Raw genomic sequence first — 8,697 nt, 5'->3', positions numbered from 1 at the left:
TCTCTCTCTCTCTCTCTCTCTCTCTCTCTCTCTCTCTCTCTCTCAAATAAAAAAAAAAAATTTAAGATAAGCTCCTAATAAAAATTTTCAGGGTGGTACATACTGTAATCTCAGCATTTAGGAGGCTGAGGCAGAAGAATGCCATGAGTTCTGTTTCAGCCTGGACTACATAATGAGTTCAAGGCTACCCTGAAACTATGTAGCAAGAATCTGACAGAAACAAACAAACACGGAATTGTTCTCAGACGGCAGGGTGGTGAGAAGCAGAAAAAGCCTCTTGGAGCTCAGGTGTCCAGACGCTGGAATATAGCAACATGAGGAGGGAAAGGAGTGAGGTGGGGCCCCAAGACTCAGGAAGGTTCTGAAGAGAGAATTGTGGCCTACTAGGGGAGTGGGAGAGGGAGAGTGAAGAGAGTGAACTCAACAAAGAGTGGCAGATGGCACTTTCTCCCCAAGTCTGAACTCACTGCATGGAAGGGTGGCTTAAACCTGCAGATGCACAGTGACTGCAAGGAACTTCAGAGGCCTCTGGGAGAAACACTTGCACAACAGAGCAGCTGATGCAGCTGACTGCAGTGGCTGGTGAGTTGTTCAACTTCAGAGGTCCCTCAAAAGAGGAGGTTGGCTAGTGTCCATCATGGAGAGGGGCCAACTGAACTTGAAAGTCAGAGCAACTGCCTGTTCCATCTAGCAGCTCCCAGGATCAGGGTCAGCAAGGCCAGTGCAAGTTGGCTGGAGGTCAGGGAGCTGAGTTCAAGCCAGCAGGAGGTGCATGGACTGCTATAGGCTGGGCAAATTTGGTTCTGGGCTCACAACTAGAAATCAACGTGAACTTCAGTGCAACTAAAGGTGCAGGCTCGGCCAGGCATGGTGATGCATGCCTGTAATCCCAGCACTGGGAGGCTGAGGCAGGGGGATCACTGAGAGTTCAAGTCCAGCCTGGGCTACAAAATGAGCTCAATGTCTGCCTGAGCTGCATAGTGAGACCCTATCTTAAAAAGAAAAAAAAAAAAAAAAAAAAGGGGGGGGAGGGTGCAGGCTCTCCAAGATTATGCAGTGCCCCACTGTAAAGCTACAGCTGGCTTGCTGGGATTAATCAACACTCATCTGGGCTCTACCCACAATGTCTAACAGCAGAGAAACATCTTTTTAAGGGGACTTCTTTTGACTCTTTGTCTCTTTTCTTGTATTTTTCATTTTTTCTTGATTGTTCTTATATGATGTGAACTTGGTTCTAGTTTTTATGATGTTGCTATTCTGTTCATTTTGGTTTTATTTCTTCTGTCTTTCCTTCCTGCCTTCTTCACCAGTTTCCTAAACTTTAGGTGGTCTTCCGTTATTGTTCAGCCTTGGTTCTAATCACTTCCTTTTCTTCTATTCCTCTATGTTTTTCCTCTAACCACTTTTAAATTTTATCCTCTGAGGGTAGAATCACCATATTGAGGGTTTATATATGGCACCCGATTTTCTGATTTTTAGATTTTGCTACATAACCACAGGTGCAGTTCACATGGTTAAAGGTGGCAGGTACATACTTCAGTTTGTCGTTTTCAAGGCAGTGTTTGATGCTGGTGTTATTACTGATTGTATCATGTTATCCAAAGTGACATAATTGCTCTAACCAGTGGTTCTTCCTGGAATACTGGACTGAGATTGCCTAAGGGTCATAAAAAATGCTAGAGGCCAGTGCCAAAGAACCAGGGGCTGGCCCACATAGGCAACAACTTCTCATCCACAATAAATCAAAGAGGTAGGATTTTGCAACAGATTCAAAACCCAAAAGCCACATATACCTAGAAGATACTTTAGAGAAGTAGTCATTTCGTAAGGGTTCTCAGTACTAAAAATAAAGTTACTCACCATAGGCAATTTATAGGAATCACCCAGGAATTAAACCAAAAAAAAAAAAAAAAAAAGGAAGAAAGAAAATGAAACAACCCTTAAGCAAGATGCAACCCCTGACTTTCAGCTCACCAAAGGCAAACCCAAGGGATGCTAAAGTGTAACAGTTTCAAAGCCTGGACTCTCTAAAGTGGTAACAAAGAAAGAGGCAAGGCAGATGAATGAGACGCTAGAAAAAATCAAATCAGAAATGATCTCTCAGCTACCGAGAAGATGATGAAAGACACAGTTATGACTTTAGCGCAGGTATCAATAAAAAAAAAAAAAGAGCCACGCAGGAAAATGATGAAAAGCATGAATGTCCAACATAAGAAAGAAATGGAATCCACAAAAGAGATATCCAGATTAAAAATTTCATTGAAAATATATACAGGTCAGGGAGATGGCTGAGTAGAATAAGCACTTGCCTGGCAAGTGCAAGGGCCTGAGTTCAATCTCCATTAAAAAAAAAAGAAGAAAGAAAGAAAGAAAGAAAGAAAGAAAGAAAGAAAGAAAGAAAGAAAGAAAGAAAGAAAGAAAATATATATAGCAACCAGGCATGATGATACATACACGTAATCCCAGAATTTGGGAGGCCAAGGCAGAAGGATTGTTGGAAGTTTGAGACCAGCTGGGCTACAAAGAGAGCTCAAGGCCAGCCTGAACTGCGTAGAGATGCTCTGTCTCAAAAAAGACCAAAAAGAAAGTATATACAGAGAATGAGCCAATATAAAGACAGAATCTCATATATAGTAGACGGGATTGTGATCACAGACCATGAAAAGAAAAATCTTAAACCAAGGGGCTACAAGAAATAGATCCTAAAATGTACCAATAAATTTAATTAGCCAGGTGACATGAATGCCCAACATAAGATAAAAAGTGAAATCCATAAAACAGATATCCAGGAGATTAAAAATTCCACTGAAAGAATATACAGCAGCCAGGCATGGTGACACATAGCTGTAACCCCAGCACTTGAGGGGCTGAGGCAGGAAGATCACTGTGAGTTCTGTGATAGTGGGCTACAAAGTGAATTCAGGATCAGCCTGAACTGCATAGTGAAATCCTATCTCAAAAAGATAAAAATAAAGTAAAATGATAGTTCTAAAAAATAAAGCCAATCATTATAAAAGGAAAAATATGGTATAACCTCATTCTCAGAGCAGAGCACTATATAAAAAAAAATATACATTTTCCCAAGTTTTATTTAATCCCCCAGATGTTAGTATTGTATTATATAATAATGATATTATATTATATATCGGTGAATTATGATAATTTTTACTTAATATGTATAAGCTAGACACATTTTCATGTCAATGTACTTTATTCTTTTAAATACTTGGAAAGAATGTAAGAGGCCAGGGAGATGGCTCAGTAGAACAGACGCTTGTCTGGCAAGTGCAAGGGCCTGAGTTCAATCCCCAGTTCCGCCAAAAAAAAAAAGAATATAATGTATAGATGTTTCATAATTTATATAATCCATTCCTGAGAAGTACATGGATTTGGGGAGGTTAATTGGTAAATTTTATATCTACATAGTGATAACATGCATCACAGAAAATTTGGACCTGTAATGTTTCTTTTTTTCACATTCCCTTCCCCTCACTTTACCCCTCTCCCATCCTCCTTTACAAACACTTTGTGCTCTATTTTTCCTTCTTTTTTTTGTCCCTTCTTTCCTTTCCCCTTCCCTTTCCCTTGCTCTCTTTCTCATTTTAATATTTTCTTCCCAATATCTACTATACATTTTGGTCCTTATTTACACATTTGCTTTCTCAAACCAGACAATGTAATACTTAAACGTGTGTCTAATTTATTTCAGTACAGTATGGTCTCAAGGTCCATCCACTTAGTTAGAAAGGTCTCAAGTTTATCCTTCACCAGTGATATATATATATATATCATATCTCCCACATTTTCTTCATCCATTCATTGGTTGATGAGTACTTGGGCTGTTTTCAAGATGTAGCTATTATACACTGTGCTGCTATAAACACAGATGTGCATGTATTTCTGTGGTATGATGCTTTTAATTCTTTTGGGAAGATTTAAAAAAAGAGGAATAGCTGGGTCAAAAGCAACCTCTAGTTTTATGCAGAATCCCACACTGATTTCCACAGTGATCACCCCAGGCTACACTCCCACTAAGAGTGGAAAAGGGTTTCTTTTTTCCCACAGCCTCTCCAGCATTGTAAATTCATTGATTTTTTTTTTTCACGATAGCCATTCTTTCTGGGGTGAGACAGAACCTCAGCATTGTTTTACTTTGCATCTCTCAAATGACCAATGATGTTGAAATCTTTTTCATACGTTTATTGGCCATTTGTACTTCTTCATTTGAGAAGTGTCTATTCACTCCACAAGCTCATTTTGCACTGGGTCTTTTCATTTGGAGAGTCTAATTTTTTTGAGTTCTTTATGTATTCTAGATGTCAATCGTTTGTCTGAGGAACAGCTGGCGAAAATTTATTCACACACTGTGGATTGGCTATTCACTCTGCTACTGCTTTCTCCTGTCGTGCAAAAGCTTTTTAATAAGTCAAGAATCCTGTTCATTCATTGTGATATTTCCTGTCCACTGGGGTTTTGTTCAAGAAATCTTTACCTATACCAACATCTTCACAAGTTTTATCTATTCAATCTTTCAGGAGATTTAATGTTTCTGTTTTAGTATTTGGATCTTTGATCCATTTCTGATTTAGTTTAGTGCATAGTGAAAGATATGGGTCCAATTTTATCTTCAGCATGTGCAGAGCCAGTTTTCTCCACACCATTTATCTTTCTTCCAGTGAATGTGTTTGGCACTTTTGTCAATGCAGCTAAGTATGTCTGAAGTTGTCTCTGCATCTTCTAATCTGTTCCATTGATCCTTGGTCTGGTTGGGGCTTTTTTAAATTTTATTTTTGCTAGTACCATGCTATTTTTATCACAGTAGCTTTTTAGTATTATTTCATGTCAGGGATTACAGTGTTCCTTGCCTTGCCTTTGCTTCCCAGAATATCCTAGATTTTATCTGTTTTCAAATGAATTTTAGGGTTATTTTCTCTAATTCCATAATATAATCTACTGTTATTTTGATCATAATTGTACTACATCTGTATAACACTTTTAAAAGTATGGCCATTTTGATTATATTGGGTCTGCCTATCCAAGAGCAAGGGATATCTTTCCATTTTCTATTTATTTATTTATTTATTTATTTTGTATATTAGTACAAGGTCTACAGGGTCTACAGGGTCTTACTACACAAATAGGACTTGTAGTCATCCTCCTGTTTTCAGCCTCCCATGAGCTGGGATTACAGACACTCACCACCACACCCAATCTCAATCACCATCTCAGTGTGCCCCCGGGGGTGGGACTGGCACAGCACAAGGGGGGTCAAACTCCTGGCCGCTGCATCTGCCTAAGCAGGAGCTTTAATCAGCTGAGCTATTTGGTCCATTTTCTTTAAAATATTTATTTATTTTTTATTCTTTTTTAAATTGATACAAGGTTTCACTATACAATTCGGACTCATAGTGATCCTCCTGTCTCAGCCTCCCAAGCACTAAAATTACAGGTGTGCACCACCACGCCTGGGATTCTGGGGCCAGCACAGCCTGCAATGCTGGGGATCGAATTTGGGACCTTGCGCTTGCCAGGCAGGCACTTAGACTGCTGAACTATTGCCCCAGCACTCTATTTTCTGGTATTGTCTTCAGTCTCATTTTTCAGAGTACTACAGTTTTCAATGCAGAGGTCTTTTACTTTCTTCATTAGATTGTTTCCTAGCTTTTTTGTGTTTTGATTTTTTTTTTTTTGATGCTATTATGAAGGGTGTTGTTTCCTAATTTTCCTCTCACCAAATTATTATTCATGTGCAGGAATGCTATTGATTTTTGAGTGTTGACTTTGGATCCACCTACACTACTGAATTTGGTCATTAAATCTAGAAATCCTTTTGTGGAGTGTTTGGGCTTCTATGTAGGTTATCATGTCATTTACAAATAATGATAACTTCTTCCTTTTTCTGGTGGGATTAGCTAATGCTAAGTGTGTAACTCCCAGCTGAACAGTATGGTGCTGAGTGTGGAAGGTCTATGTGCGTATTGTTGCTCAGCAAAAAAGAGAACTGAAGAGTAAGATGGTGTGCTGTTGATTCTCCTGGAGAAGTTTGTCATGCTGGTTTTCCTAACATGAGCACAGTTATTCTATTTGTCAGAGAAGCTGAGTACCTAACCCTGATCCTTACCTTGAGAATCACTTCTTGACTCCAGTGCAGGTCACCTAGCTTACTGGCCCAGATCCTTGACCCCAGTGACACAGACTTTCTAGCTTCCACCACTGACCTTTGGGCCTTTCCAGAGCAGATCCCTGTTACAAACTTGCATGAGACATTGTCATGGGGTCTTGGTCTCCGGTTGGACTTATGGAGGACATTATCATGCATTCTAGGTCTTCAGCTGTACTTGTGCAGGACATTGCCATGGAATTCAGCTGTAGTCTTTGGGTCTCTAGTGTGTGGACAGATCTTTTGCACTCTTCGTGATTTAATTTTTTGGGTGAATATTATAAAATTATCCCTTAATGTGTCCTGTATTTAATATATTCCCTTGCAAACTCTAACTACAACATTCTCCTATTCTTACTATTTTTATTTCTCTCTCTAATCTAATTGCTTTGGCTAGTGTGTTTCCATAACTATATTGAATAGGGGTGATGATAGTGGACACCATTGTCATATTCTTGATTTTAGAGTGAAATCCTCCAATTTTTGTCCACATAATATAATGTTGGCTACTGGTTTGTCATAGATGGCTTTTATCAGATTGAGATAAAGACCATCTATTACAATTTTCTGTAAGAATTTTAATCGTGAAGTGTTAGCTGTATTACAAGCTCTTTCTTCATATATTTAGAGGATCATATGGATTTTGTTCTTGGTTTTGGCAACGTAGTATATCACATTTATTTATTTATTTGTTTGTTTGTTTGTTTATTTTTATGTGGTTTAGTACAGGGTCGCACTACTTAGGTCGGACTCCTAGTGATCCTCCTGTTTCCAGCCTCCCAAGCACTGGGATTACAGATGTGCACCAACACGCCCACTCTCAATCACCATCTCAACATGCCCTGGGGACGGGGTCAGCACAGCGTACCAGGGATCAAACCTGGTCCTTATGTCTGCCTAAGCAGGCAATTTAACCCTCTGAACTATCTGGCTGGTCTTACATTTATTGATATGAATATGTTGAAGTATCACTGGGTTGACCATGGTGTGTAATCTTTTTGATAATTTGCTGCATTCTGTTGTCAGTGTCTTATTGAGAATTTTTGAATCTATGTTTATTAAGCAAATTGATCTGTAGCTCTTTATTGTTTGAAATCTTTTCTGATTTTGGTATCAGAGAAATGCTTACTTCCAGAGATGAATCTGGAGGTATAGCTTGTCTTTCAGTTTCATTGAAGAATTTGAAAAGTAGCAACATAAAGTCTATCTTAGTTATTTTTCTTGTTGCTAGGACAACATACCCAAAAACCAAAATTAAACGAAGAAGGGTTAATGTAGTTCAAAGTTGTTAGAGGTTTCAGTCAATAACCAGCTGGCTCCAAGGCAGGGTGGCATGACAGAGAGCCATTGCCGATGAAAAATAGTTCACAGCAGGCAGAAGATAACAAAGCAACAAGGGACTGCCACAGCTCTTTCTATCCCTTATATTTTATCTAGGATACTTACAGTGGGTAGTGCTTACACTGTCTGATTTCTTCTTTACTTTCATCTGTGATCCACTGGTTGTTCAGGAGGGTATTATTTAATTTCCATGTGTTTATGAAGTTCTTGTAGTTTCTTTTACCATTGATTTCCAATTCATTCCACTATGGTTTGGTAATATGCATAGGATGCTTCCACTTCTCTGCATTTACTTACACATGTCCCATGAGCTATCATATGGTCTATTTTTGTGAATAACCCATATACAGCTGATATTTGGCAGAACTGGGGATTGAACTCAGGCCCTTGCACGTACCTGGCAAGTGCTTATTCTGCTGAGCTATCTCTCCGGCCCACTTCTAGCATTTCTTTGTTGATTTTTTCTCTATTTGGTCAGTCTATTTGTGACAGTGTGGTATTAAGGTCCCCCATCAGTGCTTATTTGACTTTTTATGTCCTTTAGTATTTGTTTCATATAGTTGAGTGCCCCAGTATTTGGTACACATATATTTATGATTATTATCTCTTCCTCTTGTATTATTCCATTTATAAGAAGGTAGTGGTGAACTTTTTTGTCTCTTGTGATTATTCTTGGCTTAAAATCCACTGTCTGCAAATGAAATAGCAACCCCTGCTTTTTTCCAGGTTCTTGTGACATGGAGTAGTTTTCTATTCTTTGACTTTCAGTCTATGTATTTCTTTGGAATTAAATATGTTTCTTGGGGCTAGTAAGATAGCTAAGAAGACTAAAGAACCTGTATAGGCATGTTTAGGCAAGCGCAGGGGCCACGGTTCAATCCCTACAACCACATATCACACCAGCCTCACCCCTAGGGCAGGCTGAGCTGGCCAGAGTTCGGGCATGGTGGTGTACCCCTGTGATCCCAGCATTGGGAAGGCGGAGAGCAGGAGGATCACCATGAGTCCAAGCTGCATAGTGAGATCCCTTAACAACCAAATATGTTGAAAAATTGTTTCTTAGATGCAGCATATTGTCGTATCTTGCTTCATGATCCATTCTGCCAATCTGTATTTTTTAATTGGTGAATTGGAGATCATTCACATTAATGGTTATAACTTGCACGTGTTGATTTATTTTTATTATGTTATTTTCC

This window comes from Octodon degus, unplaced genomic scaffold (assembly GCF_000260255.1).
Source record: "Octodon degus isolate 3935 unplaced genomic scaffold, OctDeg1.0 scaffold00022, whole genome shotgun sequence".
Taxonomy (NCBI): Eukaryota; Metazoa; Chordata; class Mammalia; order Rodentia; family Octodontidae; genus Octodon; species Octodon degus.
The sequence above is the reverse complement of the archived record's forward strand: the minus strand, read 5'-3'. Positions refer to the sequence as shown.